This window comes from Miniopterus natalensis, chromosome 14 (genome assembly GCF_054644295.1).
Source record: "Miniopterus natalensis isolate mMinNat1 chromosome 14, mMinNat1.hap1, whole genome shotgun sequence".
In the NCBI taxonomy this organism is placed as follows: domain Eukaryota; kingdom Metazoa; phylum Chordata; class Mammalia; order Chiroptera; family Miniopteridae; genus Miniopterus; species Miniopterus natalensis.
Window position 1 is genome coordinate 24,813,145 of NC_142094.1, and position 18,947 is coordinate 24,832,091.

Below are 18,947 nucleotides of genomic sequence, written 5' to 3' on the forward strand. Positions count from 1 at the left end.
AGGTGGAATCGTTAGAAAAACTAAAAGAAGGGTTTTTTTTTTAATGCTTCCAGTTCAATTCACAATTAAAGTGTCTATTAAGTCCCACCAGCTTTGCAGAGTTGTGGATATTTTGCTGTTCTTTGGTGGGGTCGGGGAGAAGAATCTATAATAAGCATGTTCCTTTGAGAAAAATACCATGGTTAAGTTTTTGAAACCATTGTTATTTTAAATTTTAGACATTGTTCAGGGGTGGAGTATATATTGGTTAGGATGTGTTCACAGCTGATGCATCTCTAAAAATTTGTTCATGAAGGCTGTCAGCTCCTGAAAATCCTTGATTGTGAAGGCATTATACAGAGAGGCTGAAATGGCTCCCACAAACCTATTCTCTTTCGAGAAGATCATATTGAGCTCAAGGGTTTTATTGAGGAATCTTTTTCTAAAGCATCCTCTCCTTTGGCATTGCCAGTGGGCAATGGAATATTCATCTTGCTTCTGTTCTTGGGCTCCACTGGACATACCTAGAATCCTGGAGAATTATCAATGATATTATAAATCATTTGAGATTTGATGGCTGCTGCAGCCCCGATGTTCTTAATCCACTCAAGGACTAAGTCCATGACTTTGATGCTGAAGCAGGGAGGTGTGTGATACAAGGAGTTGTTTCTGGCCTGCACTTTGTACTCCAGGACCAAAGGGTACTCTCTGAGGGTGAACCCCAGCAGGTCATCACAGATGATCACCACCATAACCCCTGCAGAGCCAACATTCTTCTGTGCACCATCAAAGATCACCCCAAACTTGGAAATGTCCAGTGGCTTGGATAGGAAGTTTGAGGACATGTCACAAACCAGCATAGCTCCCTTGATGACAAGGATAAAGTCAACTCCACACCTTTCATGGTCTCATTGGTCCAGTAATACCCATAGGAGATGTCTGTGCTGAGGGTCCAGCTGCTTGGGTCTAGAATTTTTGTATAACTCCCAAGTTTAGGGTGGACAATATTCACAATCCAAGACTTCTTGGCTTCTTCTGAGGCTTTAGCTGACCAAGCTCCCATCACCACAGAGTCCTCACACCTTCCTGCTTTCAGTCCAGTCAGGCTTAAGGGGACAACACTGAACTGGCCAGACCCACCTCCTTGCACAAAAATCTCCTTTATAGTTGTCTAGAATGGCTAATTCCCACACAAGATTCTCTGTGTTTTTAAGAATCGTAGTGAAATCTGATGACCTGTGGCTCATTTCAAAAACACTAATCCCAATGCTTTTGTAGTCTAATAAGTCTTTTTGTGTCTCTAACAACACCAAGAAGCAGCTTGATGGGCGGGGCTAGAGATTGACCGCCTGCCTTGGGAGGTCCTCAGTGCTGGGCGGCTCTGCAGTGAGTCTGTGGGAGAGAACCGAACACGGCTGTGGGCTGTGGGCTGTGGGCTGCCTGCGTCTCTGCCATGTGTTTTTTAAAAACTTAAAATTATGTTTTATGTGAATTGTTAATACTGAGTCACAAATTGAAAATAATGAAACTTGAGGAGTATTAATAGCCATTATGACAATCATTATTCTTGTAAATGATTGTTGACTTCAAGTACCTTTTTTAATCTCAAAACCAGACCAAATGTAAATTATCCACCTTCAGACAAAATAATTCCTTTACAAGCTAACGTTAAAGGATGTTTTATATATACATACATATATATATATATATATATACATACATATATATATATATATATTTTTTTTTTTAAAGAAAATAAGTCATTTTAAATCAGCATTTGGTATATTAAAGCTACACAGGCAACTGGTGAAATAGATTTAAGAGGTAAATGTGTCATCATAATTTATATTTGTTAAGTGCAATGTAACCAGTTTAAACTTTATTTTACAAAATAGTCCTGCAGAAGTTTTGCCATCTTCCCAGTGAATTCTTCTACATTTTTCAGTTTTTCAAGTTAAACATGTACCAGGTGATAGTGGATGAGTGTAATATATGGTCCATTTATATAGAAATAAACATTGGTAAGAAAGTATTGTTCAGAATTACTGCTTGCTCTGGGGAAAAAAATCTTGATTGTAATAAGGTCCATTCAGTGCCAATATTCTTATAAAAATACACAGTATCCTAATAACTATGAGTAATAAATTCATTAACATATGTAGTAGTAATTATTGCAGCTTGTAAGTGTCAGGCATATACTAAGTGCTGAGGAGAGTGTAGTGAACAAAAGTGGCTCAGTCCTTTACCTTCCTAGTATTTCCAGCCTTTGTTGGGGGAGATATACATTAATCAGTTAATCACAGAAGTGAATTTATAATTATAAGCTGTAATAAGCATTATAAGTGCTGTGAGTAGGAAGGTTTCTTTGCGGAAGCATCATTGGAATTAAGATGGTAAAGATGAGTAAAAAATAACCAGGATGAGATTATAGGGGCTAGGGAGTGGGAAGAGAATTTTGAGTTGAGAGATCAACATAAATAGAACCCTGTGGAGAGGGAAGGAACAGCATGTTTAAGAGTCTGGAAAGGCTTAATGGTTGGGACACAAACAGTTAAAAAGGTAGCCTGAAGTGGAGCTGGAGGGATGGATAGGCAGAGGCCAAATCATGGCCTTAACATATAAGACCTTTAGGAGCTTTAAGGATGTAAGGACTTGGGTCCTGTTTAAAACCTTTTAAGGGGAAACCATTGATGAGTTTTAAAGAGGGGGACATGACATGAAGGTAATTTTTTATTTTTTATTTATTTTAAAATCACATTGACTGTGGAGTACCTAATGCATTGGCTAGGAGACTGGGAGGGTGAAAGGTTGCAAGTAGACCAGTTAGAGAACGGTGGGTAGTCAGTCCAGACAATAAAGAATTAAGGTAGTGGTGGTGGTTAAGATAAAAGGGAATGGATTCCAGCAATAGAAATGAAGGCCTTGATGAGCTTTTGGAGCTGGGATTTCTGGATTTCCAGTGTGGGGCCCATTATGGCTGGCTATGAAGAGATCTAAGTTTGGGTGGGAGGGACAGGAGTTTGGTTTCAAATATGAAGACATTCTGTGGTTCAACTTCTTTTAGGACAATAAAATTATTTGATTAGAATGACCAATCTTATTACCTAAGGTGAGAATAATATGGATTTTCTGATGCATTAACTTTGACATATCACAAAATATAATATGTAAATTCTCCAGTGGTTCTTTTAAATTAAACTCAAGTTCCTCTGCACCAAGAATGCAAAGAAATTAACTTATGCTCTGCCCAAGATTGTGCCTCTTCTACCATTGCCTGATTGTCTTCTTTTGTGTCTCACACTGCTCTCGCCCCACTTTTTCTTGGCTGGGATATTGCTTTTTGTGTCCATGGGTTCTTTTTATTTAATATCTGCTTATCTAATATCTGAAGGAGCATTTTTTCTTTTTGTGAGTCCACCAGTTATTTATTTACTTATTTGTTTATTTTAAATTAAACATTGGTGTGACATTGGTTAATAACATTGTGTAAGTCTTAGGCGTAAAACTTACATCATCTATATAGTGCCTTGTATGCACTCACTACCCAAAGCCTAGCTCCTTATCGCCATGTATTTGACCCCCGTTAGCCTCTTCACCCTCCTCCACCCCCTTCCCTGTGGTGGTGTCTGTGTCCATGAGTTAGTTTTATTTGTTCATTTGCTACTTTTTTGCTACATATGAGTAAAATCATATGGTTCCTCTCCTTTTCCATCTGACTGACTTTACTTAGCACAGTGCTCTCAAGATCCATCCATGTTGTCACAAGTGACAGTATTTCATCTTTTTATGACTGAGTAATAGTAAATTCTCATGTGTCTTGGAAGTCACTAATCTATAAATCTTTAATTTCTTTCTTTAAGAACAAACATTTGGTAAGCATATAGAGCAAAAAAGATGTTTTATTTATAAATGGTAGAAGACAAAATGTTTTTTCACATGTTTGTCACAAGCAGCACACCTGTTATTTATAAATTATCATATTTAATTAGAAACGTGTTTATCGCACATGATTTTTACCTATTTAATAAAGGGCCTAAAAAATCCTTGAGTTCACAACCTAGCTTCAAGAGTAGCTATCTGCAATTATCCTGGTTCCATGAACTTCCATATTTAAATAGTTATGTGATGTAGATTCACACAAAATTGACTGACATCTCCCTACAATCGGGTATAAGAAAGTCAAGTTTGGGGTTTAAAAATATATATATTTAGATGAGTGTGAACTAGTTACCCATGTAAATCATTTGGGCTCATTCCTTTAGTGTTTGCTGGTGTGGTTTTCCAATGCAATGCTTGTGCTTCTCTGTATATTTCGTTAACCTGTAAAATTCTTGCTGCATAATATAGATCTGTATTTCATGCCCCATGGTTTCTAGCTAGTTCATTTAGCTCTGTTTCCTTAAGCTTGATGGAAGGAGAAGTTAATATCGTCAGCTTTCTAACAGCAGACATCGGAAAGGATCTCGGCTGGCTCTAATGTTCCTGGCTCTCTAAGCCAGACTGCAAGAAATATTACAGGCAACAGATAGTTTCATTTTCAATTCAGACACCTATTATTTGATGTTTACAGGCCATTCCTAATTCTGAGTCCAAAATTTATGGTTTGTTCTGACGATTATCATCAAAACAATCTCCTGCAACTCAGCTGTGCTTCATCGGGAGCTCTGTGCGGCTTTATCAGGCTTCCCTGACGCCTGGAACTGATATATAGCACCACGTCCAAATCACCCCAGCTCGGCAAGCCTTGGTTTATGACTCCCGCGGTGTCTGTCTCACCTACTGGGTAGGCCAGTTTGCACAGTCTCAGTGAGAAGGAGAATTGACCCTTGGGAAAGATAGCGGCGGTCATTAAATAAGAACATTTGAGACGCTGAACCCATCTGAACCACACTAGATGGTATCGTTCATTAAGTTAAATTTACTGAGTTTTGTTCAGTGCTTAATAATAATGAAGCAAATGTGTTACCTAGTCTCCCTTGCAAACTTAAGATGAGAAGTGGAGTATAAATCTCCTAAAGAGGTGGCAAAATAGTGGTGGGAACTGCTTCAGATTCAGAGGCACATTTCAAATGGTTATTTTATAGTTTCCCTTTTGAATATGCAGTATTTAGTTTTGCCTGTCAGGTACCTGGATGTTTTCTAGGTTCTGTTCAGTAGCATTAATTAGACCTTACTGAAGGACCTTAGAGATCCCTGTATTGATTGTCTGTAGAGGAATCACTCACCAAATCTGCACTTTTTTCTTCTTCTTTTTTTTTCTTTTTTTTATGTTTCTGGGAAGCATTACTGCCCCCAGCCCCATTTAGTCTGTGTGATTTGGCAGAGCTTTATTTTGTTTGAGAACGGACAAAGGTCAGGGCAGATGTCCATGCCCTCGGTGTCAGAAAGGAGCAGGTGGGGAGCGTTTGCCCATCTCTTGCCTGGTCTTGAAGGGGTGGGGTGCAGCCAGCCGCAGGTCCCTTACTGATGGGCGCCTTCCTGACTTGCTTTGCTTTGGGAACCACAGGCACCATCCACTGCACTTGTTATGAAGTGCGTGGCCCCTGCTAGTCCCCAGGACTTGGTGCCATTCACTGAATGTTCCTAATTGGAATCTGATTTTGTGTGATTTTCAGTAACAATTTTAGATACTTGTTCATTTAAAAAAAATTTTTATTTATTTTAATCCTCACTCAAGGGCATGCTTAGAGAAAGAGGGAGAGAAACATCGATGTGGGAGAGAAATGAGAGAAGCCTCACTTGGTTGCCTTACACATGGCCCCGGGGGCTGACCTGCAGCCTGGGCGTGAGCCCCCCCGGGAGTTTGCGGTGCCCAGCGTGGTGCTCGGCCACCCGCACCACTCTGGCGGGCAGCTTTTAAGGGGACCGAGTGCCTCATGTCCAAATCTGCACTTTTGAAAGGATGTGGTAGCACGTGCATCTATTACACCTGCCATAGGCCAGATGGTAATTCATTTTAAATCTTGCCCATTGGGCTGAGAATGAGAATATCTTTTGCCGCCAGTGCCTACCTACTTTCATGCTTTTGTTGTGGCCTGTCACTCGCCCCTCCTCACTTCCAGGGAAACTAGAACTAACAGAACCAGACAAGGGGGCTAGACTTGGTCATAAACGGCTTCCTATTTCTTCCTCCCTAAACTGAGGACTCCTCAGCGCTTGCCTGAGACTTTACCTCCTGCCATGAAGCAGATCACAGCAGAGAGTGAAATAGAGGAAAACCCACAAGTGACAGGGCTGTGAATGTGCCCCCCCCATCTTTTGTCTAACTCGCTCACCAGGTAAGTTGCTGCTTCTTGAGGGATTGACAAACTGGAAATATTCCTCCTGTAGTGTTCCCTTCTAGGAAGAGAAATAAAAAATGTTCTTCCTGTAGGGAAATGTAACCAGAAGGCAATAAGAACTCCTAATAGTAACTGTTGGTACATGGAGATCAGATCTGGAAGGGACCCCAAGAGGTCTGTTGTTCCTGTACCACATCTAACAGAAGAGCAAACTGAGCCCCATAGAGATGATGTGATTTGCCCAAGTTCACATATTCAGTAAGTAGAAAAGTTAGGACTTAAACCCTCTCCTCTGAATCACTAAGTATAATTTTTTTTCCCCTCCACATCAGTATTCTGAATTAAAAAAGAAACTTAGAAAGATATATTTGAAATTAGTCTTTGAACTATCACTTTGAATAGAGAAGAGCTTTCTCTGAAGTTGCACTGTGAATTTTAAGTGTGCGTCATTCTGTTGGCAGGGTGCTAAGTGAGTCTGGGACAACACTCCATAGCTGGTTACTGCCTTAGGTTTTCTCCCTTTTGATGCCCTTCTTGCCCCTTGACTGACTCGAACACTGTCCTCAGGCCTGCTCTCTGGGAATGGTCAATATTCTACATATCTCCCCACAAATCTCCTTCTTCCTGCTATCCTTTCCCAGTAACAAATATCCAACATGTGGATGCTTCCAAGGCAGCCTTTGGAATTTAAAATCGAAATTCATAGGATGTTCAAACAGAAGGCAAAATAAAACAATTGCATTTTTATCTCTTCCTATCCCTTTAATTTTATACAGTGGGGCAAATTCTTTCCCTAATCCTGGATGAAAAGTCAAGCAATCTCAACACTTTCCCTGCTACCTTAGGTCTTTTGTGTTACTTCCTCTCTTCTAATCACCTATTAGAATATAATTGTCAAAACTTCTATCTTGATTTAAATTGAACCCTAATTTCCCACAGTTTAGGCCTACTGCAGGAAGGTGATCAATAGTTGGGAAAGGGATGGTATTGGCTTTTTATTTCTTTTTCTCCTTCCTTCTGGCGTGAAGCAAGGGGAAGAAGAGGTAAGGGGAACAGGAGAATTGTTGGGTCTCTGAGTAGTGAGAGCTGTTTCCCTAGACTTGCTGTATTGGGTAGTGTCCCAGCAGGAGAAAACATGGTGCACCAAGCTGGTAATTTGAGAAGACTATATTAAAGGGCTTTTTTTACATGGTGTGGACAAGGTTCAGGGGAACCAACAAGGGTAGACCAAGACTCTGGGCTGGCAACTGCCCAGGGCCAACCCAGCCCCAGGCCCCAAGGAGCCAGCGAGGGCTGGTTCCTGAACTTGGAAGGGCAGGTGTATGAAGACGGCTGCCTGTCAGGAGCTGAGGTGTTCAGGAGAGGAGCATAGTAAACTTACAGCAACTCCTCAGAGTAGCAACTAAAAAATTAATACCCGGCCTTACTCTCCTCTCACCCTCCCGTGCCTCCCAGTGGCCAAGCCCACCTGAAAGCAGGGAACAAGAGAACATCTTTATAACATTTGGGCTGTGGTGGCAGAGACTGCGGTGAAAACAGTGGAATCTGGAGGGGTCGATGGAGAAACCCGACGCAGATGCCTTCATGGGGTCTCTGTTTCACCTGCAATTCACTTGACATGTGTGAGTGTTTCTTCTCTAGCCGGCCGCTTATTCTCAAAGTCCAGCAGTTTCTATAACTCCTCTCGGCTTAGCTTTATTTACTAGTCTAGGCAATGATCTTGAAAAAAAACCCCGAGATGACCCGAGACCAGCTATCTTCTGCAGGAGGCCTGTATCTGGACCACAGAAAATGTTCAGACATTGGAACTCAGTCACCTCTCCTGTGAGTTCATCAGCGAACTAGCCCGCCACCTCCCGCCAAGGTAGATTTCTCGGGGGCAGTTTGCACTTGCCTTGAGTCGCAGCTGCCAGCCCTCGGATCGTGCTTTCTAGATGGTCCCATCGAGCCTCCCTTGTCAGACATGTGGGCGAGAGTGCGGGAGGCGGGTAGGACCTCAGGCGAGCTCTGTCCATTTCTCTTCGAAAAACCTCTGCGGCCGCCACACATTTCAACCTTTATACTTTCATTGTAGAGGAGAGGTTTGAGTCATGTAACTGGCTTTTAATTATTTCTTTTGAAACTCATTATCTTGGTCTGGCTCATCAGTGTGAAATGCCCTATGTGCATCTTGGTGAGTTAGCTAAAACTAAACATTTTCAAGGAAACAAATAGAAATGGAAAATTTTATATGTTGGGTAGGGTTTAGGAGTGGGGGGGAGTTTGGAGAAGGAGAGAATATTTTCAAGCAGGGGTCATTAGAGACTCAAATTATACCAATTACATCATATAATTATTTATTCTGACTGCACATGGTTAGAATCAATCTGAGGGTTTTTTGTTTTTTTTTCTGTTAAAGATGTATGTAGAAATCAAGTTTTATACCAAATACTACTTTTTTAAAAAAAATATATTTTTATTGATTTCAGAGAGAGGAAAGGAGAGGGAGAGAGAGAGATAGAAACATCAATGATGAGAGAGTCATTGATCGGCTGCCTCCTGCACGCCCACTGCTGGGGATCGAGCCCGCAACCCGGGCATGTGCCCTGACCGGGAATCGAACCCAGATCGCCTGGATCCTAGGTCGACACTTAACCACTGAGCCACGCCCGGCCGGGCCCAAATACTACTTTTAATAGGTTAAGTAGACTTGCCATAAAGGAGGGTATACTCAAAAAGGGAATATACTTATTCTCTTTATTTGTAAAGAAATTTCAGTTTTATAGGACATTATTACCTGCTGATTTATTTTAAAAGAAAAAATTCAGAATCCAAGTTTCTTTCAAGTGGAACCTATTTAATATTTCTCCATTCTGCAGAATATGAAACCCTTTGAATTATGAACCTTGAAAGTGCTAATTGAAGCCTGCAGTGATAGAATTTGCTTTAATCAGGAAATAATAAGTCCATTGTATCCTTATATTATAAAGTTAAAAATAAACATGTTTTCAAGGCACAGATTGCAGTTGATGGTGAAAGTAAAAACAATAATCAGAATGGTGGAAACCTGTGAGGTCTAGATTTCACACGTACAGGCCATGAAAAAATTTTGTTAGTCTGTAAACTCTATAAAGCTCTACAAACTCTATAAAGCTCACTGTCGGCGAAGTTTGCATACTGAGCATAATTAAACTAGAAAACCTGGCTTTGGAAACAAAAAGAATGGGAATTAGATTTAAGAAATTGGAGGAATGGCAGAAAATAAAATTTTAATGAGACGAGTGTTGTTCTAATAGTTTACCTCCCAAAGAAAGCATAATAGAGACAGAAAAATTGCTAGAGGACAGCAGTTCTATTTGAAAAATGGAAAATAATTTATTTCATCAATGTGTATAGTGCCATATCATTGCTTATTAGACTCTGAAGTGGTTTTAAATATTTAAAAAAAAGAGTCTTTGCCAAAAGAACTCAAGGTATGATTGACAACATAAAGCATTGCATTCTTACACTTTCTTACAGATGCTCTTATATCAGCATCGCAGATGTTTCTTCATGGTAGGCACTCTCCTGAAGCTGGCAGCTGGGTCACACCGATTTCTAGAATGAGCCACAGTTCCTTCTGAAATATGCTAAGAACCTCTGACAATGACTCAATAAAGGGATTTCGGAAGTTGAAATGTCAATAAAGACATAATGCACAATATACTCATTAATTGAAATCAGAGGATTTGTAAACTTTGGCCTGGGTATCTGAATGTTGTCTACATTGACTGTCCTAAAGATTACACCGTTTTCAATGGCTTAGAGTCCAATATAACAAGGTCTCTACAATCTTTCTATTGACCATAAGCAAATCCTTCTCAAACTGATCAATATCATGTTTCATATGTTTATTTATTCATATATCAGTCAGTCATTTTTAAAATATTCATTCAAATCAATAACTGCTGAGCATACATTATGGGCAAGCACTGCTATGAATATAGCAGTGAATAACAGTTTATGCTCTCTACCCTCTATCATCTTACAATTATTATTATTTCTAATAAATGTAATTTATTAAATGACAGTTACTGCCCTACATGCTTTTTGTATATTATTGCACATAATTTTCATAACTGCCTCTAAAGCAGGTATTGTCATCCTCATTCTACAGGCGAGGAAACTAATGCTTAACTTACGTAACTGGCATGTGGTCATCTTGTTAGTAAGTGTTAGCCCTAAGACATGAAGATTATATATCCAATTCTCCTATGACACCGACTTTTAATAGCAGTTTAACACAAATGTTATTTTAAATGCAATGCAATTGACATAAAACATCCTAAACAAGCTGAGCAAAGAAGTCCAGTTTCAAAAGCACAGAAATTATTGAATGCCAATGCCACAAATGACTGATTTAATCAGTTTTGATTGGGATATTGGTCAGAATTCTTATTTCACTGTTTTAAACCTCAATCCCTGAAGCAATGTACTTATTCAAAAACAACAATAACAAAACACACATATACAAACTCATGAGACTGACAGGTTTTCTATAACTCTGCTGTATTAAATAAAAATATTGTTACCATTAAATAAAACCATCATTTTCTAAAACAAATTTAAAAAGCATGAAAAATGAAAAGTCTCTCAGATTAAAGACAGCTCTTATGGTCAAATAACTTGATTATATCTATTTCTGCATTTTCACCATATGAGTCCTGAGACACAATATTTTGGGGTCCTTATTTACACTTATTTGAGTGTAAGTAAAGGCTAGAATTTGGAACATATTCCCTTCATTTAATAGTAACCATAGCATAGGAGCTGGCTAGATCTGAAACCCATTAGAGCAGGGGTCAGAAGTGTAGCTTAATGCTGAATTACTGAATTAATCACTCCATCAATTAAATTAATAAGCTCCTTCTTTTTTATTTTTCTTTATTAAGAACTATGTTGGTTCCAGAGTTTGCTGGGCTTGAGTGGAGGACAAGAAACTGTCAGGAAGAGAGGGGAAAATGGTAGGCACAGAACGAGGCAAATTACCACAGAACATCATAGGTTAAAGTAAAAATCGTGAAAGAGCCAGTGATTTTAGGAAATAAAGTACCAGCTTACTCCTGACTCTTCCATTCTCTTTCAAGGTTACCTGTTGGTCACTGGGGTGAATCTTTACATTTACATTTGTACATACATATGGCTGATTTTATCTTTAAAAGAGAAGCTCATGGTTTATATCCATCTCTGAGATTCAAAGTAAGTAACATCACCAGTGAAATAGCTTGAATTTTATTGCTGTGCAAACCCACAAATATTTCTTTCATTTTTGGTGCGTATGAGTTGAAATCCTGTGGTCTTGAATAAGCATCTCTGGTCCAAGATACATATACCAGGCTCTAGTGTGGTGGTCTCGGTTCTTGACTAGACACTTACTAGACGGTGTCAACAGGGACTTCCAGCACCAAATGCTTTTAGAGCTAGGAAGGAATCAAGATCATCTAGTACAATGGTCTCTTTTTACAGATGCAGAGACTGAGGACAGGACCAGTGATGCAACTTAGTTAAGGTCACCCAGGGAGCTTTTTTTAGAAGCCCCATTTTCTGATCCATGGGTTACATTTCTTACCAAGTTTATGTTGTACTTTCTTTCAGGGAGTCACTATAACAGTCTGAATAAAAACACTGATTGAATAGGACATATGACAGCTAACAGGATGAATGTTAATTACTTGAACACTAATATGAACACTAATTTTATTATTAAAAGTGTGGTTAACCATTCTTCCATTTATGTTTGTTATCCACAGCCATTAACTGAGTGCCAAACACTGTAGTAGATACTACGACTGCAGAGTTAATACTTGACAGTTTATAAGATGAGGCAGAGTGTAAACAAAAGATGACAAAAAGTTTCACAGGTATTATAGTTGAAATACGTAAGAGAAATTAGTGGAAACACAGATGAGCAGGGTTTTAATTTTAAAATTTTATTTATTTTTTATTTTGGTGTCAGATGATACAGAGAATGAGGCGCTTGAACTGAGTCTTGAGTTAATGAATTGAGAATTTTCCTGTTGCCCGGCCGGGCGTGGCTCAGCAGTTGAGCATCGACCTGGGATCCAGGCGATCGGGGTTCGATTCCCGGTCAGGGCACATGCCCAGGTTGTGGGCTTGATCAATGGCTATCATCATTGATGTTTCTATCTCTGTCTCCCTCTCCCTTCCTCTCTCTGAAATCAATAAAGATATATTAAAAAAAAAAAGAATTTTCCTGTTGAATGGCAGAGCTGAGGGAATCCAGGATGAAGGTTTAGCGTGCGGAGAAGCATAGGGAAATCAGTTGGCAGGTGGAGTTTGGGAAATGCAAGTGTTAGTAACAATGGGGACACTAGTGATAAATACAATAACAACCGCTAACATTTCTTGTGCCCTTCTACTTGCCGAAACATGTACATTCTTCGTCTCTTTAGTCCTTAAATAATCCTGTAATAGTATAATGGTTATATTATCTCTATTTTATAGGTACGAAAAGTAAGACTTTGAGAGATTAAGTAATTTGTCCAAGGACACACAGCTGTTAAGCGTAGATTCAAACACAATTCTAACTGAATCTAAAGACACTTATGCTATTTTGCTCATTATTTTTAAGAAATACAGTTATATAACTTATATAAACTATTAATTTAGGTTTAAGTTATAGCTCATTCAAGCATGGTGGATAAAGCCTGAGACTGGACACAACTCAACTTGATCCTACCTCTTACCGCGTTTCCTCCTTGGATATTAATTTAAACTTACTGAACTTCAGTGTCTTCATATGCATATGTGTAAAGAGTTATTGTGAATGGCATTGGAAACAATACATGTAAAGTACTTTGCTGTGGTAGATATTTCACAATCTTTGTTTTTCTCTCATTGACCCCCAAACCCACCCTACCTGGGGCAACATCTTACTTTCCTAAACAATATATAAGTTAAAGACACTTACAATCTTCAACCTATTTCCCTTGATTGGGAAGTCATTCTATTCCTATAAAATTATTTTTAAAAACCTCATTTCAAGTCTGAGGGTTAATTTTTTGTTTATTTTAGTTTTATTTCCATAGCACAGACCCTGTCAGGATGTTTTCCTCACACGCCATTTCATACAGTGACATTCTAGAAGAAGAGATTTCCTTTTTTTATGCTTGTCTATTTGTATGTCTTTCATGCCTGAAAAATGTTCACTAGAATCTATGCCCCTGCTCTGTGTTAGGCATAAAATATTTTTAAAGCTATTTCTGCAGAAAAGAGCTAACTTAAGGGCATCATATTTCATTTTGACCATGAAATACAGAATTCCCATTTAAAAGGAGATGTATAATTTTAAAAGGTTAAATAAAATGGCACACATTTAAAATGCAAAAACAAACAAAATACCAAAACAACAACAAAACCATTTTTTCTTGTTGTTTAAATTTCATACAGGGCTCCTTTCTGCACTGATAACATTTTCATTTGATTATGAATTAGATACACTTTCATTTGCTTTCAAACTCATCTCTTAGTATTTGAAGCTTCATGGTTTTTTGAGGTCAGCATCAGGCCCTTCCTAGTTTAAATGTCTTTTTTATTTGTACCATTTCTGATTTATATTATGAGTATGTTTCTGACATATTTCAATGGCTACTTACACAAGAAATTGTACAATAAAAGTAACATATTATTCTATAATTCTTTATATTAGAGAGCATGGCCCTTTCACAGAATTTTAAAGTTAGGAAGGACAAATTGGGGCAAATCTTCATTTTATGGGTGAGGAAGCTACCTCTCAGGAGTGCCAAGGGATTTGCCAAAGACTACCTTTATCCACTCTTTTTTTTTTCTTTTTTTTTTTCTGTTATTCAACGAATAACTTTTGAGTTCCTATCATGTGCAAAGCCTGGTGCTAGATGCCATGGGGGAAAAACTATATGTGAGAAGTTTCCCTCAAGGATCGTGGAGCAGTGAGAGAAATGCATAAGGAGAAGCAGTTAACCACAGGACCGCTCAGGAGGCGAGCCCTCCACAGGCCCTTCAGCGGCCTTGAAGTGACCACCTCAGCTCAAAGCACCATTACCTTCTCGCCCATCTGCACTGCTGGGAGCCTGCGCCCAGCTCAGCTCGCTCTCCTTGCTTCGCCCCCAGAGCCTGCCCGTTCCCATCCTGTCCCTCTGACTCAGACAGAGCCTGTAGGACTGTTACTGCAGTAATCCAACCCTTTCGCCTGCCTCTGTTCTTAACCTCCTCAGATACATTGTTCAGATCATAGCCAGGTCATTGTATTGGAAATCATGATTTGTCCGTGTTACTCACCTGCTTAACTTCTATGACTCCTAATTACCTATACGCTCAACCTCATTTTTTAATGTAGCAAAAACCTCCAAAATCTGTCCCCCCTCACACATTCTGTACTAGTTACTAAATACTCCATAAGGACTTTTGCCTTTGCTAAGGCTATCCCTGTACCTCCCGAGTGGGCTCTCTTTCAGCCTCTCTTGGCAGGCTCCTCCATATGCTTCAATACTCAAATGATACCTTCATCCCTAATGGGAGTGCTGCTCCCACTGACACGTATGTTACCCTGGATACCTCTCCTAAATACTGTGTTTATGTCTGTTTCTACCACTAGATGTCTGCTCCTCAGAGGCAGGCAGAAGATCCAATGGTCCTTAGTATGCTGCCTGTCATATAGTAGAGAATGAAGATTTCTTGACTAGATTGAACAGTTTTATGAACTAATTATTATAAAAGAAATATAAAAAAGTATAGGAAAGTATGGAAGAGAATAGTTAATTCCAACTGAGAAGTTCAAAAAAGACTCCATGTAAAATGTATTGAGTTGAATCTTAAAAAAAGTGCATAATGCAAAAAAGTAGAAGACAAGAAATGCAAAATGAAGTTTTTCCATTAGCACCATTCCTGAATTGTTACTGTACTGCACAGAAAATAAAGGACCCATTATTTATATTATCTCATTAGTTATTGATGAGTAAATATGAGAGTGGGTCATGTGGGACCTTGAAGACCATGACCAAGAGTTTGTTCTTAATTCCATGGACAATGGGAATAGAGTGGACGGTTTTAGAACAAAGAAGTGTCAGAATAGACCTTAAGTTTACCAGAGAGTAAACACCTTGAGGGTTGGGGTTTTGTGTTTTTTCTTGCTATTTTATTCTCAAATAAAGGGTGACTTGTGTAAATAAAGATAGAGACTTATTATACAGTTAAAAACAAAAGGTGTATTTTAAAACAGTGCTGTCCAAAACATCTTTCTGAGATGAGGGAAATGTTCTATATGTTCGCTGTACAATACAGTAGTCACTAGACACATGTGGCTATTGCTTACTTTAAATTAAGGAACTGAGGAATTAAATTTTTATTATACCTAATTTTAATTAGTTAAAATTTAAATAGCCCCATGTAACTTGGTGGGTCCATTTTGGACAACATAGTGTAGAAAGCTCTCCCTAACAGACTCCCAACAGTAAACAGATGGAGCACTCAAATTAGGATAATTCAAGGAGAGCTTATTTAGAAAGATACTTTTTCTAAATGTGTGGGCAGCCTTAAGGGCACCACACAAGAGAGTGCAATTAACTGTGACAGTGACATGGGAGCAATGGTGAGGCAGAATTGATAGAAAGACCATAGTTAAGATTATAAGCCTGGATCACACTGGGGCATGATTTATAATATGCAATAATAACTTTAATGACATTTCATTGAATGAAGTTTATACTCAAAACTGTTCTTTTCAATAAAAATCTTTCCTGGCAGTTTATTTACTGATGGAGAATGTGATTGCTTTCCCCATGTGGTGCTGATCCATGCCATGTTTTCTCAGTGCCTTTCCCTCTGGCTTTCCAAGTAAGTGGTACCTTTTCCATTAGCAGGGCAGTGCCGACTTACTGATGGCTCCTGTCAAGGCTTCCTTTCAGGAGCATCCCCTCTGCTGAGCACCTGGGATGAAGGGAGGCTCTGACTGTTATCTGTGTTGTGTTTCAATATCCTGCCCTTTCCATCCCTTACTGCACACGCAATTTACCTTCAGTCCTAGCTCATTGCTTGATGATTTGTTAAGGCTTTGAAAACAGAAGGAACGAGGGCTTTTAAGCAGGATGGGGCTATTTCTCCTTGCTTTATTTATTTTTATGCCATGCAAAAGGAATATAGAGGCATAAAATGGTTTGACGGAAGCCAAATAAATCTGTATAAATAGAGCACGAACCCGATAAAAAGCTGGAGGTGAGAAAGAAGAAAGAGGGGAGGAGGAGAGAGGGGGGCCGGAGGAAGGAGAACCTCTCTTCTTCCTATAATGATGGGGACTGTTTACGATTGCCTAGACAACAAAGTGACTTTGACCCAATGAAACATTTTTAACTAAGGGTAAGCCCTGGGTGGAAATTAGGAAATCATCTTCACAGTCCACATTGACCCTCTCCATGCTGTCCCCTCCTGGTACTCTTTATTAAAGTTTTGTATGCCACCGCGGCTCGCTCTGAGCAGGCTGACGTTCTGTGGTGATGCTGATGAATCATATTGCAGAAGCTGGTGGGTTTTTATGGCCCAAACAATAGGAGTTGCTCAGATGATTCCTGACACCCTGTGCGTGCGTGTGTGTGTGGGGGGGGGGGGGGCGTTCTCTGTGTACCTCTCCTCCTTTTTGACTCTCTCTGATTTGGTGAAGTAGAAAGAGATACAGTCGAGAACTAACACTGCATGGAACTGAGAATAAGAGCTGGTTCTTTAGGTAAAATTTTAAAATGCCTTGTATACCATTGTGAATCTGGATATGCCGTTGCCTCCATAGCCCTGCATTACCTTTCCACAGTTTTCGCTGCTGGCATGGAGGATGCCGCGTTGCGGCTGGGACGTGGCCACACTTTTATCTGAGTAATCGCCACTGTTGCTCTTATTGCTTCGACATCCAGTTTCACTTCTCTCTCCCTCTCAGTCTTGTTTCTTCTTCCTTCACTGGACACAGCCTCCATCATGCACACATTTCACACTCTCTTCCTTTGTTTATTATTTTAAATTGATCTGCATTGTTGAAAGTGTTACAGATATTCCATTTTCCATTGTGTCCATGGGTTATGCATATAGACATGTAAGTTCTTTAGTTAATCTCTTCCTGTTACCTCCCCCCCCCACAACCCCTTCCCTCTGAGATTCGTCAGTCTGTTCCAGGCTTCCATGTCTCTGGATCTCTTTTGTTCATCCGTTTATTTTGTTTATTAGACTCCACATATAAGTGAGATCATGTGGTACTTGCCTTTCTCTGACTGGCTTATTTCACTTAGCATAATACTCTCCAGGTCCCTCCATGCTGTCACAAAGGGTAAGAGATCCTTCTTTTTTATACCTGGATAGTATTCCATTGTGTAAATGTACCACAGCTTAAAATTTTTTTAAATTAATATACATTGATTTCAGAGAGAGGAAGGGAGAGGAAGAGAGAGATAGGAACAATGAGGAGAGAGAGTCATTGATTGGCTGCCTCCTGTATGCCCCTGACTGGGGATCGAGCCTGCAACCCGGGCATGTGCCCTGACTGGGAATTGAACTGTGATCTTCTGGATCATAGGTTGACACTCAACCACTGAGCCATGCTGGTTGGACATGTACCATAGCTTTTTTATCCATTCATCTACTGATGGGCACTTGGGCTGTTTCCAGATCTTAGCTATTGTAAATTGCTCTGCTATGAACATAGGAGTGCATATATTCTTTCTGATTGGTGTTTCAGGTTTCTTAGGATATGTTCCTAGAAGTGGGGTAACTGGGTCAAAAGGCAGCTCCATTTTTAACTTTTTGAGGGGCCTCCGTACTGTTTTCCATAGTGGCTGCACCATTCTGCACTCCCACCAGCAGTGCACCAGGGTTCCCCTTTCTCCACACCCTCGCCAGCACTTTTGGTTTGTTGACTTGTTGATGGAGCCATTCTGACAGGTGTGAGGTGAGATATCTCATTGTCATTTCAATTTGCATCTCTCTGATGATTAGCGACGTTGAACATTTTTTCATATGTCTCTTGGCCATTTGTATGTCCTCTTTGGAGAAGGTCCTTCACCCATTTTTTAAATTGGATTGTTTGTCTTCCTTTTGTTAAGTTGTATGAGTTCCTTATATATTTTGGAAATTAACCCCATATCAGATGTATCATTGGCAAATATATTCTCCCAGACAGTGGGCTCCCTCAAAAATAAAATGTAGTAAAGGACTTTGTAGTTCTTTACAGTGTCTCCCCCTAGGAGGCATCCGGAAATGTGTGGGATCAATGTTTGGCTATCGCAGTGCCTGGGGGTTGCTATTAGAATTTGGTAGACAAGGGTGCATGGGTGTCAGACAATGTGCAGTGTATAGAATGTGGTCTCAGATTCTGGCGATTTTCCCTGTATTATATATCAGTAACACTATTGCTGAGAAAATCTAGGTGTAACTAATTTTAGGTGGGTACCAGGAACCTTAGCCAATAGGGAATTTTAATAGTGCCTTGATGGGTAGATGCTAAAATTTCCTCTAGAATCTAGAATGACGCCTTCCTGGCATGTAGTAGGCCCCTAATAAAGCTATGTTGCATTTTGAATCATGTTCATTTACAAACTAGTCAACACCATTCAATAAGTCCTATACAAGTTACTCTCAGATATAGAAAAAATAATTTAAACACACTTGCTAACATCAAGAGTCTAACAGTTCCATAGG

At 39.6% G+C, this 18,947-nt stretch overlaps 1 pseudogene; it reads right to left on the minus strand.

Moving 5' to 3' along the window:
• Positions 1–258: 258 nt before the first annotated feature.
• Positions 259–17,233, minus strand: LOC107526060 (phosphoserine aminotransferase pseudogene; annotated as a pseudogene).
• Between the last annotated feature and the right edge of the window lie 1,714 nt (positions 17,234–18,947).